This window comes from Strigops habroptila, chromosome 6 (genome assembly GCF_004027225.2).
Source record: "Strigops habroptila isolate Jane chromosome 6, bStrHab1.2.pri, whole genome shotgun sequence".
NCBI classification, from domain to species: domain Eukaryota; kingdom Metazoa; phylum Chordata; class Aves; order Psittaciformes; family Psittacidae; genus Strigops; species Strigops habroptila.
In genome coordinates, this window is record NC_044282.2 from 43,064,741 (window position 1) to 43,083,683 (window position 18,943).

Genomic DNA, 18,943 nt, shown 5'->3' on the forward strand with positions numbered 1-18,943 from the left:
TCCTCCATCCTTTACCTGTAGAACTGATCATTCCTAACTAAATGAGCTTTGCTTCCTAGTGTTCTTTGATTTCTTCTTCTCTTTACCTGTAAGTTTATTGAACATAGTCTGTATTCTATCATCCAGATAATGAAAATAAAGAACTGAACTTAAGCTTCCAGAACTTTCCTTGTGATAACCCAGATGTCGAGAGTCTCAAAAGCCTTAGAGAAGTGAAGGCGGAATTTAATTTGTTTGCCAACATTTTATGTTTCACATGCAGGTAAGCTGTTACTGATTTCATTGTAGCTTTTCAAGTGCTAACAAACAGGATGATTTCCAGGAACTGAGGTTAAGCTGAATGATTCCTCTTTTCTCCCCCTTGCTGGTTCTGTGATTGTCGTATGACCAAAAAATAATCTGAAAACATGTAAATAACCTAAGTGCCCTCTAATTGGTTTATTAATATTCTACATTGAATATCTACTATTTTGTTTTATTTCTGCTAATGATTTATTCTTATCTAATGTTACAAAAAGACAAAGAGGGAAGGGAAGGAGATATAAATCAAATTACCAGTGAAAGTCTTCTCTTTGCTTTTCAGTACAGTTTGTTGCAAGATTAGCTCTTTTACAGCCAGTAACTGAGCAGCTCCACCACTAAATTTTCACAGGGACATTATGATTAAAATTACATATCATCATCGACATTTCCACATCAATGCCCAAGAAAAACTAAGATTAAGAAGGTAGATAAACAGTGTAGAAATGAAGACACATTATGAGGCAGATTTTCAGTTGTCATAAATGCGTGCTACTCTGCAGAAGTCGATGAAAGTTACTTAGCAAATGTAGGTGAAAACCATGGTACAATTCATCTTGCAAAAATAAACAGCTAGCTACTCTTTATACTCCACTATATATGGCCTAGCTGAACAGATGATTTGTTGAAAATGAAATCTTTTATTAAGGGGGAGCTATTCATGTTTTTAAGATGAAGTTTCTCTTTAAATGTTTTCTCTATAGAGGGTGGGGGTGGAAGAAAGCAGGCTGTAAACATCTGAAGAACTGTTGAAAAGCACATAAAGCTAAAAAGTTGGGCAAGGAATGTAAAATAAAGGGAATGGAATGGTAAGGTATGAAGGCAGGGTACGGCATGTAAGTACCTGCTGTCAACAGGTTGTAGTCCTATAGCTTAATGAATATAAATAATACTGATTCTGAAACTAGACACAAGAAGTTGGGAGGCTGCATATAAGCAAAAATTAATGGAGAACCTGTCTGCTTCATCTCTTAATGCCTTTGAATTTATTTTTCTAGTATATCCATTTTACTCCCTAGAGATCTAAAGTTATAAACCACACATATCTATGGAATGCCAAATTGGTGAGTATTATGCATTGGTTTACTCTGTCCCTTTTACTCATTTTATATATGTTGTTGTTTAATCCCAGCCAGCAACTAAGCACCACACAGCTGCTCACTCACTCCCCCCATATCTGGATGGGAAGAGAATCAGAAGATTAAAAGTAAGAAAACTCAGGGTTGAGATAAAGACAGTTTAATAGGTAAAGCAAAAGCTGTGCACAAGTAAAACAATGTAACAAATTCATTCACCACTTCTCATCAGCAAGCAGGTGTTCAGCCATCTCCAGGAAAGCAGGGCTCCTTCATGCATAACAGTTTCTTGGGGAGAACAATGCCATCACTATGAACATCCCTTCGTTCCTTCATTCCTTCCTGCCTTCCTGCCTGCCTGCCTTCCTGCCTTCCTGCCTTCCTGCCTGCCTTCCTTCCTGCCTGCCTTCCTGCCTGCCTGCCTGCCTTCCTGCCTGCCTGCCTGCCTTCCTGCCTGCCTTCCTGCCTGCCTTCCTTCCTGCCTGCCTTCCTGCCTACCTTCCTGCCTGCCTGCCCTCCTGACTGCCTTCCTGCCTGCCTGCCTGCCTTCCTGCCTTCCTGCCTGCCTTCCTGCCTGCCTTCCTTCCTGCCTGCCTGCCTTCCTGCCTGCCTTCCTGCCTGCCTTCCTGCCTGCCTTCCTTCCTGCCTGCCTTCCTTCCTGCCTGCCTTCCTGCCTGCCTTCCTGCCTTCCTGCCTTCCTGCCTGCCTTCCTGCCTGCCTGCCTTCCTGCCTTCCTGCCTGCCTGCCTTCCTGCCTTCCTGCCTTCCTGCCTGCCTGCCTTCCTTCCTGCCTTCCTGCCTTCCTGCCTGCCTGCCTGCCTGCCTGCCTTCCTGCCTTCCTGCCTGCCTTCCTGCCTGCCTTCCTTCCTGCCTGCCTTCCTGCCTTCCTGCCTGCCTGCCTTCCTGCCTTCCTGCCTGCCTGCCTGCCTGCCTGCCTTCCTTCCTGCCTTTCTTCCTGCCTTTCTTCCTGCCTGCCTTCCTGCCTTCCAGCCTACTCACTGGTGGGGTGGAATGAGGAGCAGCAAAGGCCTTGACTCTGTGCAAGCACTGCCCAGCAGTAGCTGAAACATCCCTGAATTATCAACACTGTTTCCAGCACAGATGTAAAGCACAGGCCCATACCAGATATTACGTAGAAAATTAACTCTACCCCAGGCAAAACCAGCACAATATATGGTCAAGAATTTGGCCACCAGAGAGCAAAAGATTAGTTTGCAGCCAGCAGGCCTACGATATTCATCTCAGCTCTACATTTCCTTAACTTCCTATCAATTCACTTTGGAGGAAAATAGTTTTCAAGGGTTGTTAAAGATTACAGAGAGAAGCCTAATGGGATTTTCAAAGTGCCTAGACATGTAAATCCAATTAACCTTTATCTCAAGTGCCTTTAGGACTTTTTGGAAATTATAACCTAAGAAAATACTAGAACTAGAAATATTATAGCAACACATGTAAACTTTGACAGAAAAAGATAAAATTAAAGTTGAAATCCTTTTTTTACATGCAAAATATAATGGCTTAAGGTTTACATTTTAGCTTTCAATTCTTTTTTTGTGTAGAAAAATGTCAGTTTTGCCTCTAGTGCTATCCCTGCCTTTCATCCGTCTTCCTCTATGCTGCGATTACTATTGAACAGCCATATTCTTTGCCAGTGTTGAAATACTAGCATAGTCTTTACATATTGAATATATGAACTTAAACACCTCTGTGTTTTCTGGTGCAGAATTCCTACTGCTGTGATTCATAAAGCAGCCACCAATGCTTTTAGTCTGTAATGTAATGTTGCTGCAAATCCCTTATAAACAGGATCTTTAATGACATGACTCCTGCCTAGGTTTGAAAAAAATTCAAGAGACTAAACTCAGGCTCAGCTTGAATTCATTAACTGGCTATATGGCCAGTTTAGACCATACCATACTAAAGAACCCTTCCACATGCTGCTTTTAAGCAATGAATAATTCAAGTAGGAATGTAGGGAAGGTGGGAATGTAGTTGAATCAGTAATGGATCAGAATAAAACTCAATAAAGCTATCAACATTATTAAAAGGACCATGAACTAGTCTATAAAGTTCTCCACATATAAAGTTGGGATAGCTCTAATGCTGTCTGATAGTTTCAAATTAATCACAACTGGACACAGAAATCTGGTATAAATCACACTTATGTCTGTGTCTGTCTACATACACACATGTATGCATACGTATGCTTCTTTTTAACTTCCTATACCTAAACCAGTAATAGATAGTGATGCTAAAATGAATCTGTTTGAATGCATTCTGTTTAACAAAATATTCAGAATTCCAAAGTACATATGCAAACATAACAGCATTGTATTCATCTATTTTTATCATTATATGAGTCTTTACCATCCACAGATCAGCAGCAATTTGTGCATTAGCTTCCATGTCACTGATGACAGTGTTGGATAGAATCAAGACTAAAACAGTCCTCTTGAAAATCTCCCTTTTGAGATTAATGTGACTGTGACATTAACGGTTATATCGAAGATCATATAATCTGTTCTTAAATATAGCATGTAGTATCAATTCTGTATCATAATGCCGTGTTTTACTAAGTCAGCGTTTTTCAAATATCTGGCACTTTTCATTTTCCTATTCAGACAAACTAATAATTGCCAACCACATAGTCAGATTTATTTGTCAAGGTTTATTTTCCATAAAATCTCTTCCATCCTTTAGTTATTTATGAATTTCCTGACCTATGCAGAACTAATAATACACTGCAAGTCTTTGTGTAATCCAAGTGTGTTGTTCTCAGTTGCTGAATGTTAACAGTAGTATATTACAGTACCAATCTCTTTATATCTCTGGTGTTGAAAATTGACATCATCAGAAAAGAAATCATCCCAGTCAACTTCTGTACTATACTAAAAGTGTTTATCCTCCCCTGCTTACAGATTGCCTCCTACATACTTACGTGGCATTCATGTGATGGCTTCCACATAGTTCTGTTTCTGAAAAGTAATGTAAAATATGAACGACAAGCCTCTGCCTATAATACTTGTATTATCCCAAGCTGATGAAGCAATGATCACAATATCAGATTTCAAATGCTAAAATCAGATTATACATTCAGAATCAAAGTCATATGGTGCATCTATGCAATAGTATTCTGTTACAGTCTGTAAAACATGTATGGAAATTACTAATTTGGTAGCATTCTGAACTCATACTATTTCAGACACCTTGTACAGAAGGGATGACTTTTGCAGGAGCCTACAGATTCTCATAGGAATTAATTCTGTAGATTAAGAAATTTCTTATAGGATTGTTGGTTTTACGAAGTATTCAACGCAATAGTTCACAGAGCAAGCAAATTTAACCTTTATAAGGAGGTGACTTTTTGACCTTTTTCTTCACACCATCTCAGCTAATGAAGGGAAGTTCTGCTATGTCTGGTAACCTTATGAATAAGTTCAGTGGCTGGAGATCCATGACCTTTTCAGTCTTTCTTGGAAAAAAGATGCAGCAGGTAACGCCTAGAATTTTTGTCCTTTTGTACTGACATAGTGCAGCTCCTCAACCTTTCAGCATCTCCATTCTGCTGACTGAAAAATTACTTAGTCATACCTGAGAAAAGATTGTTAACTACCAATGTATTAATGTCCTGGGTTCAGCTATAGCAGTCATTTTTCTCCTGCTTAGTAGCTGGTGCAGTGCTGTGTTTTTTAACTTTCAGCCTGGGAACAACACTGATATCACTGATGTTTTTAGTTGTTGCTAAGTAATGTTTATTCCAACCAAGGACTTTCTCAGTCTCATGCTTTGCCAGGGAGGAGGGGAAGCCAGGCGGAAGCAGAGACAGGACACCTGACCCAAACTAGCCAAAGGGGTATTCCATACCACAGCACGTCATGCCCAGTATACAAACCGGGGGGAGTTACCCGGAAGGGGCAGATCACTGCTTGGGTCGGGCTGGGTATCATTTGGCGGATGGTGAGCAATTGTATCCTCTCCCCTTGTTATTTCACTAATCATTATTATCATTGGTGGTAGCAGTAGTGGTTTTGTATTATACCTTAGTTGCGGGACTGCTCTTATCTCAACCCGTGGGAGTTACATTCTTCCAATTCTCCTCCCCATCCCTCCAGGAGCGGGGGGAGGAAGAAGCGGGGGAGTGAGCGAGCGGCTGTGTGGTTCTGAGTTACCGGCTGGGCTCAAACCACGACAATTAATATACTACCATTTTAAATAAATGTAAATATTAAGTAAAAAACTAACACTGAGAATATATACAGGTGATTTTATATAATGTGTAAACCCATTGTATATTTTTCAGGTGTTTCAGAAAAAAACATGTCTAATGTAAAAATGGATAGGAAAGATTAATATTTTGTCAGTTACAAGTTACTTTTTCATTTATTGAAAAACAATCTGTTGTTCAAAGCATGTTTATTTTTACTCTGTGTCTTTCAATATCATTAGGTAAGAATTTGAGTGTCAGAATTTCTCTGAGTCTGATTGCTATAATGAGAGTTACTCTAATGTCACATAGTGCTTTGTATGTGCATAGCACTATTCGTGTATATATTTTTAATGCTCCTTACTAAGTTTTATCTGTTAGTGACTGATTTTATCAGATTTTTTCCAGTGTAGGCCATGAAGTTAGTTAACTAACTAAACAAAATAGTCTTTGAGCCACTGGATGTGAATTGGGGGGGCTCTTTGCAAGGGTCATTTTAATTGCTGGGGTAATTTTCGTGATCTCAGCAGTGCCTGTAATCAGATGCAGCTGATAGTGTCTCAGGACAAATCACCTCCTGATCACCATATTACAGACAGGGGACAGTGACACTAGCATAATCCTCCTGAGTTTTGTGTAGCTTTGGTTTTTCTGGTCTGTTGCATCCTGTCATTTGATTTTTATCTCCTTGCAATTCATGCAGCGTCACTGGATGCCCTGCCTGTGGCCTTGCTTGGCCATTAGTGACAAAAGAGCAGAGGAGCATCTTCATTTCAAGTTTCCTCTGACTTCCCTTCTCTAATGGGAAGATGAGGGGTGAAGCATAAAGAAATCCAGGACCCCTCCACATCCTCACTGAGGGTGTACTGTGGTGGAATAGGGCTTCCCATAGAGGAATGGTTATGGAACCATGCAATCATCTTGTTCTGGTCTTTAGCAGTCATTTCAGGTGCTGATATTCAGTTAACAGAAACCAGTGAAATACAGGTGTACCGGACTAGTACAGTATATAGTACACACAAAGCACAGTATAAAGCTGCTTGGCATATAGATATTTGTGTACATATTACTTTGAAATAAATAACCCTATAACTATAATGCTTTTTCATACATAACAATAATATAGCATTTAGTATTTTTCTCAATTAATACATCTGAAACTGGGTAAATACAGAACTGTGTAGAAATGAAGTTTAATGTCACCTATTTTGTCTTCCTTATAAACCACTAATCAGGGCAACACAAAAAACGTTTTCATACTGAGAGCAATTAGTTTTTCAATATAATGATGAGAAACTAAAGTCAATTCATACTTGAGAAATTGGGATCTGAAATGTTCGGAAAGGATCCTAAAATATATCAGCTTACCTGGCAGAGCAGATGGCAATTCCAAGCTGAAGGAAAAGCCTATTGTAGTGACAAAATAGATCCAAGCTGATAGAAAGAAAGGTTTTGGGCAGAAGTCTTCTGGTGGTAAAGGTCTGAATTTACAGAGGATTCTCATAACTGCAAAAGGATTTTGACCTCCTGCCTCAGGGAGCAGAGAAGAGGGGTGCTCATAGATAGGGAGAGACTCCCAAGAGGAAGTCATCTATCTATCTATCTATCTATCTATCTATCTATCTATCTATCTACCAAGATATAATTGCACAGATGGATAGCTGAATTAATGTGTCAACTAAGTGAGGTACCTAATTGAGTTTAACCTGCTGGAAGAGAGGAATTAAACTAAATCTAGACATCTCCTTGATGGAAATGAGCAGAGACTTAACATTTTGCAGGCATACAGCATTGAGTGTGGCAGCACCAGGTAGTATAGATGAGAGGTAAATCTCATCTCATACCTTTCTTGTTCCTCTAATGTTTGGCCTGGGTAGATTATTGCAAATGAGTATTTGCTGAATAAGTATTGAAACAAGAAGCTATTTCCTCTTAAATTTAACTTTCTTGTTATAAAACCTACAAAGTTGCCCATCAGACAGGAGGGCGTAAATCATGTGAAGATAAAATCTGGTAGGAAAAAGCTATCTGAAAAGCAAAGTCACCAAAACATATACGTATTTTTATATATGGAAAATAATATTTTCAATATACTTCTGGAGAAGATGCCTTTATCTTTGCAGTCAATGATGGGGCCAAAGTAAAGTAGCTTTGAAATCTTCAGCCATGCTGCAATCACTACAACTTTGTTTAAACTAGGATTCTTATCTCCATTTCACCTACAGACAGGCAATAAGGGTGAAAGACACGGCTAGCAGATACAGATTGTTTGCTGTGAAACTGGAAATCTAAGCAGATTCAGGAATCCTTATTTAAACTTTTTTTGACTTCTGCTGGCTTGTCAGGAGTGCATAATAAGGAGGAAGGCTAAAAAAATCAATTCAGCTGTAGACTGCTCAAAGAAGTGTGACAGAGTAGACAGAAGTGCCTACTATTATGTGACTGGTAGCTACCTATGGCATAAAAGTGGCATTCCTGCTGCTAGCTTGAGTTCTTTGTCATGGCATGACCCTTCATAAATTAAAGCTTTATATATTCCTAAAAATAACTGTAAAGTGCTTAAATGATACAATTACACAGTCATTAGTGGCACACTTTTTCTGTTTGGTGCCATGAAAACACCATACATGTTCCAGATACCATAACTTGTTCTCTCTCCTCCTCATTTCACATACCGTAGCTCACATAAGGTAGACACCACTGACATTACATATTTATTACTTTCTCCCTGAATTTACTGATAAATGTCACAATCTATTTTACCCCAAAATGATTTAATTGTTTATTTTGGGGATGATGCATCCTGCAGTCCCAAGCACAGCAAGGCTATGTTTTCCAGAAGCAGTAACATAGCAAAATTTTAAGACAAAATTTTAGGTTTTCTGTGAACTTTGATTCTTGCCTTTTTTTCTCTTTTTATTTTTTTATCTTGTCCTTCAACCTACTTAGCCACACGTTACCTCTTTGTCAGCTTAAACTTAACCAAGGCTCCCCAGTTCAGACCTCATTTAAGCTTTGTGACTCTGCCTCTGTCCCATTTTCCATTCCTTGGTGTACTTTGTCCTGCACGGAGACCTTACCTCTGCAGGGAAGCACACTGTCACTGAGAGAAATGTAGGATCTCCTGTCTCCCTACCTCTCACCTGGTAACAGCACCCCACTTCTCTCTCCTGTACTACCACTTGGATATGTTTTCCACTTTGGCACTCCTTGCCTCTAACCAGCCTCATTCTTTTCCATATGTCAATGTGCCATGCTAACAACTACTTTCTCTCCTACTCCTACAATTGTCTTCCACACAGCATCCTGGCTTATGACATGCCATTCCCTGTCTCCATCTCTACTTGCATTCTCTGTGCACATGCTCTGTACTCTGATTACTATCATCTCAGCGTTACTTTCATAATTTGCTATTTATTTCTACCACAGATGTCATACACTTGATGATCTCCTTGAACATGTCTTTTAATGCATCCTGGAGAAATAGTCTCAGCAGGCTACCTCCTATCTAATTGCATTTCTCCGTGTCCTTTAGTCTCACAGCCCATTTGACTCTGCTTTCTTGTTTCTTTGATAGCATCTAACAACACTGAAAAGTAAACCCCTCTTGGTGGAATTCTTCTCTGCAGAGAACATACCAGCTATACACATGCTGTTTTATACAAACAGCAATAAATACAAGTGAATCTAGTGTTTCAGTATAATGAGAAATGGGATGAAAATGCTACATTTCCCTGTATGTGTATGGGATTTGGGGGATGATGGGTCCTAATTAAAATAGCTTAAAATATTTTTAATATTGTACAAAACACCTTGTGACATCCACAGAGTTTTAAAGACACCTAAATTGTTATTTTCATTTTGTTTAGCTTACCTGTTATCTTTAAAGTCAATATTGAAAAATACCAGCAAATGAGATTTCGTTTTCATTTATACAGAACCTCCATAAGTGTCGGGGAGCACTTGTAGAGGAAGACTGTGCATGCAACAAAGGAAGAGTGACAATGTGTATGAAGAGATTTCTGGAAAAGTCTGAATCTACTCATGGTGACTCTGTAGTATAGTTTTCTAAAGCAATGAAATGGGATGTGAATTTATTATGAGAATTATATACAATTGCAGGATTCCTTTATTTCTGGTATAAATGGGGTGGATGATTGCGACAGACAAGAGAGTTATATGACAACATCAAAGAGTTGGGGAATTACTGCAGTGGGCTTGAAATATTAATCAGGCAAGAGCACTATAAGATTATTATATTTTTTTTAGCTCCTTTGTTTAATAAACTAAGAATATATCAATCTCATATTCAATTTAAGTATTTAATTCTACAAAAAAAGCAAAACAAGATTTTATCAAGCATCAATATAGATAATCAATGTCACCTTTTTTCTATTAATCTGCTGATATCCTCTGCTAATCTACTATACTTCAAGAGAATCTTGAAATACTTATATTTCTTTTTTTATAACTAAAAAATATACCTAATTTGGGAAGAAAAAATTTACAGTACATTAGCAAGGCATATGGATCTAGAGCAGCAAATGGATTAGATAACTGAAATCTGTATTTACAAGGCAAATTCTTTCTAAAGTAATATGTTATCTTCAACATGAACTGCATTAAGAATCAAAAAAAGTAAAATTTCTGTTAATGGCTGCAATGTGAAGTAAACATGGAATGTAAGTTTTTCCTTCAAGCTCATAAATGCTGTCTCGGTTAAGTATGTCTGTACTATTAAATTATACGTAACAAGGGAATTTTGATGATTTCTGGAATTTCTGCATCTAAACTGACAAATTGTTAAATGGTGCCTGGTACATCTGGCCCAGGACAGGTAGGAATCTTTTGGGCTTTCCCTGGTATAGGAACTAGAAGAGGCAGAGCAATGATGGGGGATATCAGATGTGCCCTGCTGGCTCAGGATGATCCATGTTGCCCACAAGCAGACAAACCTGGATGCTGTCTTTAGACAATTTCTGAAATAATTTCTCTAGCATTCACAATCATTATGGCAGGAGTATTAGAAGGTATACCTTTTAGTATATGTTTAGAGACCTATTAGTCATTAAATTTCTGATCCTTTTTTTTGAATCTGGAGATATAATCTGCCTTCACAACCTTCTCTGCCAAAAAATTCCGGAAGTTCAATACCCAGTGACTGAAAAAAGTAGCTTTTAAATCTGATTTAACCTAGTATGCTATCAGCTTGAATGACCTGGTCATCAGCTCTCAGAGCACACAGTTTGAAAGATATCACTTTGGTTCTGTCATAAACACAAAATATTTTCAAAAACTCAGAATACCAGCTGCATAGCCAGAGTGGACATCCCACCAAGAGCCAAAACGTGATGGGTGAGGATTTGGGCCACCATGAGAAAATCATTCCCCTAGAGACAGCAGGTTGAGTAATTTCACAGTCTCATGAATTAATCTGCAAGTAAGATGGGAAACACTGATCCTAGCAATGGTTCTCCTGTGTGCATTTTTCCTGGAAACAAATCCCTTTTTGGCTGGATTCTACTCAGCATGCATGCACAGAGCATTTCCAGTGAGGTCTTTCCACATATATAGCTAGAATTGTGTTCTGTTGTTTTGTATATATAGCCTTTTTTTCTAACCCAATGATATTGCTTACTGTGGATTAATAACTGGTGTCTGATTTATCACTAGAGACTCCTATGAAAGACATCTAATTGAATTCCATTTCTTTTTCACATTAGTGTTGGAACAAGACATGGTTTTTTTTAGTTTCACGAGATTTCATGTTTCAGCACTCTACAGGGATGTAATATATCCTGAAAAAGTAATTTGTTTTGAAAACATTAACCACTAATATTATTGACCTAATATTTATGTTGCCGCTTAAATACAGTCCTCTACATATAGTTGAAAAGAGGGATCAACGATAGCATCACTTTGAGAAATTTTTTAAACCATTAATTTTTTTAGCATTATACTGCATTAAGTTTCTTCCAGAAAATTGTATGTCTCCTGAGATATTATCTATTCAATTTTTAAGAAAAATATTGTTGCAAAATGTATGATATACACTCACTGTTACCTGAATTAGCATACCTGACACTGCCTCCTCTGTCTAGATTTTCCTTTTGCCATAATCACACCTTCTTTCTCTTCCCAGATGTTTTTTCAACACAAGACTGACTAGTACAGTTCAAAGTGTGTAGCAAAGAAGGGGCTCTTGAAGGCAATGAGATGTAATTAAAAAGCCTTTGTTGGATCTTTGAAGGGTAGGCAACTGAATCCAAGATAGAACAGCTTTTATTATCATGCTAAGAACTGCCCAGTTCCTGACTGACATAAAGAGAAGGTAATTTGTTAATTTCATTTAAAGTTACATTTTTCTGCTGCTTTTTTTCATGGGATTTTTTTTTTTTTTTAATCTTTCTTTTCCCTTGCACTGAGCGCTCTAGGCTTGAACCTTAGATGATGCCTTAGAAATTTCCTAAAGAAACCAGAACACTTAGAAGAAAGTAGGAGGCTCTACTGTTACCAAAAGCCTTAGATCATCTTCTGTGAATTTGTATTTAATTTTGTTTCTCTTTTCTTTTGAGCCTTATATTCTGACTTACTTGAGTAGCTTCCATAGGGCAAAGTCAAAACCACAAGGATTCTTTGTGCTCATCTCTATTAAGTGTTCCTCTAAATGTAGTTTTGGCCTTTGCACTTGACCTCATAATTCCAAGACCTAACCACTCTAGTGGGAGAACTATAGTGTACATAAGCTATTTAACGCATTTTAACTACAAGCATCTTTTTTTTGATGAAATTGAAAAATAATTTCATTTAATATTACTGTAATGTTCCAACAATTATCACAGCAATTTCTTTCCATAATAAAAAGCAATTTTATTGCGGGCATTCTTTGCATTTGCAATAATGTGATTATACAAGCTTTGAATGCTGGAAAGGTAACACACTGTCACCATTGCTAGGACATCCTACATATTGTAGTAGTTACCTTTATTTACAACATTTCCTTACATGTCTTGGTAATTGAGGTTTTTAACAGACAAATGCACTGATTACCAGCTCTCAAAGCATTACCAACTGAAGTGAAAAAATAGCCAATTTCTCTCCCGTTGAATTAAATTACAGAAATTTCGTTGGGCATTGAACCACACCTTGGTAACAGTGTTTCTTTACCAAAATTGCTAAGCTGTAAAGCTTCTAAAGACTTTGATCACTGCACCTTATGTAAATCATGAGGACAAAGAAACACATCTCATATGTAGGGCACAAATTTATTAGTATTTTAATAATAATTAATCAAATTAGTTATTATTTCAGTTACAGGTATACGAACTGTAATAGCGCAAAGTGTCCAATTACTACCAGAATATTCTCATTAAAAATGTAGATAAGCTTTTGAGATTTATTTCTCTGCTTTTTTAATCACAGTTTTAATATCCCGTTTTACCCTAAGGTCAATGGTGTTTGTCTTCCTCAACAAGAACCAAGCACCTGGGAGTCTGCAAGAAATTCATCATGTGCCTAAGTTCTTCTTCAGGAGGACCATGATCTTGACATTGGGGGATCCAGAGTCTCCCTAAGGTTACTATTCTGTGTTCTTACATGGCCAAGAAACAAACAGTGTTTGTTTCTTGCAGGCCAACCATTCAGTTACATAATACTTACTGAGGTTTGGTACCTATAGGACATAAAGTTAAACCATGCCACTGCAGTCTCAGCAATAGCAAAATAAAACACTAAGAAACATTATTATAGAAAATAACCATCATGACCCCTCCCTGTCCCTTACAGTTTTTGCATTTACTGCTAAAAAACCCTGTGTTGACCGCTGCAGAAAATTTCAGATAAGTAAGTCCTGATACCTGAATATTCAATTTTTACAAAGCCAGTGACTTCTTGCAATACCAAAACTGTATTAACTAGCTGGCACCCTTGTTACTTCATAAAAGACCCACTAACGCTTGGCAATGACTACAATGACATTTTGATTAAATTAATTTCTTTACATCCAGTTCCTCTTCAGCTAACTGCATTTTCAAAAGTATTACCTCAGTATCATAGTAACGATTTTGTGCAGTTAATGTAGAATTCTGGGTCAGAATATACACCTGACAAATTATTTTAGACAGGAAGTTTTTCAAAGCAGTGACCATTCTCTGTTCATTGCAGAGGTGTGTGGCACGTGTTTCTTGCCTACAACCAATGTTAACCAGCAATGTGCTTTTTTTTCAGGTAAAATTGATGACAAATTATAATAATGTTATAATCCAATTGATGCATATGTTCTTCAGCAAATATTTAGAAATTATAGCTAATCTTAGGGTCTGAACAGAAAATTCAGAAACTACTTAAGAAATGTTTTATGATCAGATTCTGAGTTTTTAAAAAAAATGACACATTAAATGGAGTATTTTCCATAATTATGGGGATTTTTTGAAATAGATATGTATTTTTAAATCAAATGGTAAAGTCTATTGAACTTCTGTCCACTCTTTAATAAGCTTTGTTTTGAAAAGTTTTTTTACCAATTTATAAGTATTCTTTATTTAACAAATCTATAGTATGTGTGCGCCAGTTTATATACATATTTATACACACACCAGTATTTAAAGATTTCTAATGTTTTTCTCTTCAGAAATATTTGTACTGAGACCAACTTGAGCTTATTCTCTTTGGCAACAGCTATTCTCATTTGGATAGTCGTTCTGTTGTAAGTATCACACTGGAAAAGAACATTAACAGAATGTGTTGTAAATGAATGCATTACACTTTTAAAATTGTAACTTCACAGGTTTGAAACAGACTTCAGAGAACCATATTTTCATTTTACACTATATAACAATTAAGGGAAACATTAAAGAGAGTCAATGGGTTCCTGTTTTGCTGTTGTGTATAACTAAGGACCAAGAGATAATTTTTATAAATTTCTTTTATCTGCTGCCATGCTTAAGGTCTGAGTGGGGTCCAGAGCTGCAATTTATTAGCTCAGGGATGCAGCTAAAGCAAGAATAATGGCTCTGCAGTGTCTGTCAGGATGGACCACTCTTCCTCCTGCTTTCTGCTCTAAGACTCTTATACCACTGCAGCAGTATCCAGCAGCTTCTGGGAAGGTACTAGGTCATTGCCAGCATTTGGAAAATCTTTACAAGAGATGATGCTGAAGACAGATGAAGCCTTTGCAATTTCTGTGTCTCCAGACACTGACGGCTTTGTAGAAATCATAGTGAATTTTTGTGCCTACATAGCACTTTAGAAACATCAATTTTTTAATTGTCAGAAGTTTTCTGTGAATGTTACTCTCACAGGATGGGCAGACAGAATAAAACACAGAATTGAAGCCAATATTTCTGTGACTGTCTGTGCACGCCTACACTTGTGAATAATGATCTGCTGCTCAGAGCTGCTCGGTATGTGCAGCCATGCCAGTCTTAGTGGTTTGATACTGATGTCAGGTGTTTGGGTTTCCCACTGCAACCTGTCAGTCCTGACAAATGAAACCTGTGTCAGGATTGCAATCTTCTCTTGTTTTTTGTTCTTTGTTCGGTGTGCTGGAACTGCTGCCTTTTATGCTGTGAAACTTCATCTCCTTGTGCCTCAAGGATCTCAGGCACAAGGTGAAGAAGCTGAGCTGGCTGCAGGTGCCTGTCTTGCATACCGAGATGGGACACATCTCAGGGAAGGAGTAGTATCGCCCTCTGCAACTGCCAGCTGCCTGCTGGCTTTCTAAAAGTCACAGTTAAGATTTTTACCCTGTTTTAGAAGTTCATGATTGTAGGAAAATTGTGAGGGTGGAGAGGCGCTGGAACAGGTTGTCCAGACAAGCTGTACATGCCCGATCCCTGGCAGTGTTCAAGGCCAGGCTGGACAGGGCTTTGTGCAACCTGGTCTAGTGGAAGGTGTCCCTGCCCATGGCAAGGGGGTTGGAACTAGATGAGCTTTAAGGTCCCTTTAAACCCTTCTATGATTCTATGATTATGAATAAAGTCTTGCCTTAAGGCTTTGTTTGTTTGGGGTTTTTTTTCCCTTTTTTAACACTCTGGCTGAAATAGAAAATTTGGTATGAATAAGCTTATACATTTTAAGAATTATTGCTGCAAGAAAACTATTAGTTGGACCATTTTTGTTTCATATTTCTGTTTCATTAAGGGTGCATTGACCTGCAGAAGTCTGAAGTTTTTCATTAAAAAGCTCATGTTAAAAGAGCAATTTTAATATTTCTAAAATCTAGATTTCGAAGCATGGAGGCAGATCTCAAACAAAAATCTAAAGGATCAGGCAAAGGACATTAAAGCATAGAAAATGTCAAAGAAGGACCACTTGTAAATTAACCTCGTTTCAGGTAAACTGGTACAAAACTGGAAATTATCCTGAAGGATTGTATTAGTACTTCTGAGACTACTGGTAGTAGTCTAAGAAATTAGCTCATATCAAAACTAAGAGACTAAAATTATATTGGCTTATATACAAGCTTGCTGTAGGCTTGAAAATAATATTCTAGCTGTAATTATTTACATTTATGGATCGCACAAACCCTCAATATCATAGTATACCTCAGAGCCAGAGTTACAGGCACTTACCCAAGATTATCGCCACTCCCAAAAGAGTTTTTCCACCGCTGTGTTCATTCTCAAACATGATCTGGTAAACTGCATTTGATATTTCCTTACACATGATTTTACAAAGTCTGATTGTCAAGGTATTGTTATAGGAATTGTATGTTTACATAAATAAGAATTTGTTTATCAAAGCCTCGTCAGGAAGAAGTAATTAGCTCAGAAGAAGTCAATGATTTCCTTAAATATTGGGAGCTATGTTAACACTTTCTATTTATTGTCCAGACATTAGCCCTTCTCCGATTGGGGAGGGGAAGTCAATAATCCCATAGGCATGATGTTACAAAGTGACATTCTGATAAAGTGATGAATTACCAGAGATTCGTGCAACAACAAGGACAAATGTCTGAGCCTGAATGTAACCTGCAAAAAGAGATTGGGCATAGAGAGATGTATGCATCCCGCCATTTAGATTCCCCTCAAGAAAAGCAATATCCAACCTGTGGATCTTGCCATACAAATTGAATGCAGCTAGTAAATCATATCAGCATGGTTACAGTTGGTTAGCTAAGTGAAACAGATAGACAACCTAAAGTGTATTTGTTGCTTTTAGAGAGAGAGACATCTGCTTACTTTTAGAGAGAGAGACATCTGCCTCTGTAGTGTTTTATGTTGGTTATATCTTGGATTTCTTAAGATTAATTATCTGCTTCTACTTTAATCCTGTCTGATGTAGAGATTATTTTAAAGGAGCAGAAACTCATGCCTAGGGTTGGAGATGTAGAGATTATTTTAAAGGAGCAGAAACTCATGCCTAGGGTTGGAGTGATTCATAAACCACTTTCACACTTCCTAATGGTCCACCAAAAGATATATGAGGTACCAGATTATAGTGGGAATATTTTTCAGCTAATGCTAATTTTATGGCATGGTAACATTGCTATTAGTGTGACAGAAAAGTTTCTTCCAGTGGTAAATCCTATCCAATATATACGAGGCATGGAAGAAGACTGGAAAAAGGCCTAAATTTCAAGGGTCGGTGCTAGTCAGCTATTATGGTTATCACTTGTGAAATTGCAGTAGGGTTTGAGATCTAGCTGCCATTAATGGTGAAGTGGATTTCTCTCACAAGGTGTCATCCTCATCTGTGGAAGCTAACAGGAGTATAATCAAATCAGTCCAATATCAATCTGATAAAGCACTCACAAAATGACACAGTTCAATAAATTATTGAAACATTTGCGTTTCATTAAACCTTGAGAGACTTTCCTGTTGAATTATAAAACTCCATAACTTTGGTGGGCTTCTGAACTCATGTAAAAATATCTAATGGACTTAAGTACCTAATCCTGAGCTGTCTTTAAGGCTGGGCACGTGTTTGGTTAACGGTGTTGTCCCTTCAAGCATTTTTTGTAACACTAAGTCAAAGGAAAATGATTGGAATTTTTTATTTCCATCCATAGCATTAAGAACTGTAAAAAAAAAAGCTGTTACTTATAAAACCATATGTATTTATGGCTGGAGGATTTTTAAGGGATTTTACTTTGCCTTTAGTAAAAAATTTAATAGTAGATCACTTAGTGTAGATTTAATTAAATGCTTCTATAGTTCAAGTTGTTTAGATTCTAAAGGCATTTGTTAGTGAAGGTCCCTGGTGATTTCTCTACTTTTAAAAAGCAAAAAACTTTTTTGGTAATTAGCATTTCTAGTATAGCTTGCACTGCACTTGTTGGACATGGGTAGCTGGGATATCTAGCAAGTACTCCAGCCATACTGCTGAAGTCACAGAAGGCAAAGGCAGGAAATGGGACAATGAAGAATTCCTCATTGTAGCAAAAGATCAGGTTTGAGAGCATCTAAGGAATCTGAAGGTGCACAAGGCCATGGGATCCTATGAGATGCATCCTGGTGGAATTGGTAGATGAAGTGCCTAAGCCACTAGACGTCATATTTGAGAAATCATGGAAGACTGGTGAAGTTCCCACTGACTGGGAAAAGGGGAAACATTACCACCATTTTTAAGAAGGGAAAAAAGGGAAGTCCCAGGGAAGACCTGCAGCCTGATCAGTCTCGCCTCTGTGCATGGCAAGATCATGGGGCAGATCCTTCTGGAAACTATGCAAAGGCACTGGGAAAATAAAGAGATGATTGATAACAGCCAACATGGCTTCACTAAGAGCAAATCATGCCTGGCAAATTTGGTGGCCTTCTACAATGGTGATACAGCACTGATGGATAAAGGAAGAGTGACTGACCTCATCTACCAGGACTTGTGCAAGGCATTTGACACTGTCCCGCACAACATCCTTGTCTCTAAACTGGAGATGCATGGATTTGATGGGTGGACCACTTGGTGGATAAGGAATTGGCCGGATGGTCGCACTCAAAGAGTTGCAGTCAACGGTTCCATGCTCAAATTGAGATCAGCGATGAGTGGTGTTCCTCAGGGGTTGATATTGGGACCAATGCTGCTTAACGTCTTTGTCAGCAACATGGATAGTGGGATTGAGTGCAAGTTTGTGTGGTGCTGTCAACACACTGGAGGGAAGAGATGCCATCCTTGAGGGACCTTGACATGCTTAAGAGGTGGCCCATGCAAATCTCATGAAGTTCAACAAGGCCAAGTGCAAGGTCCTGCACCAGGGTCAGGGCAATCCCAAGCACAACTACACACTGGGCAGAGAATGGAGTGAGAGTAGCCCTACACATGTGGAAATAAGAAGATATGGATGCATGCAGATGAGTCTATCCATACTAGAAAGTTTAAGCTACTTAAAATTTATAAACTAGACCTAATGAATTCAGTTTATATCCCCA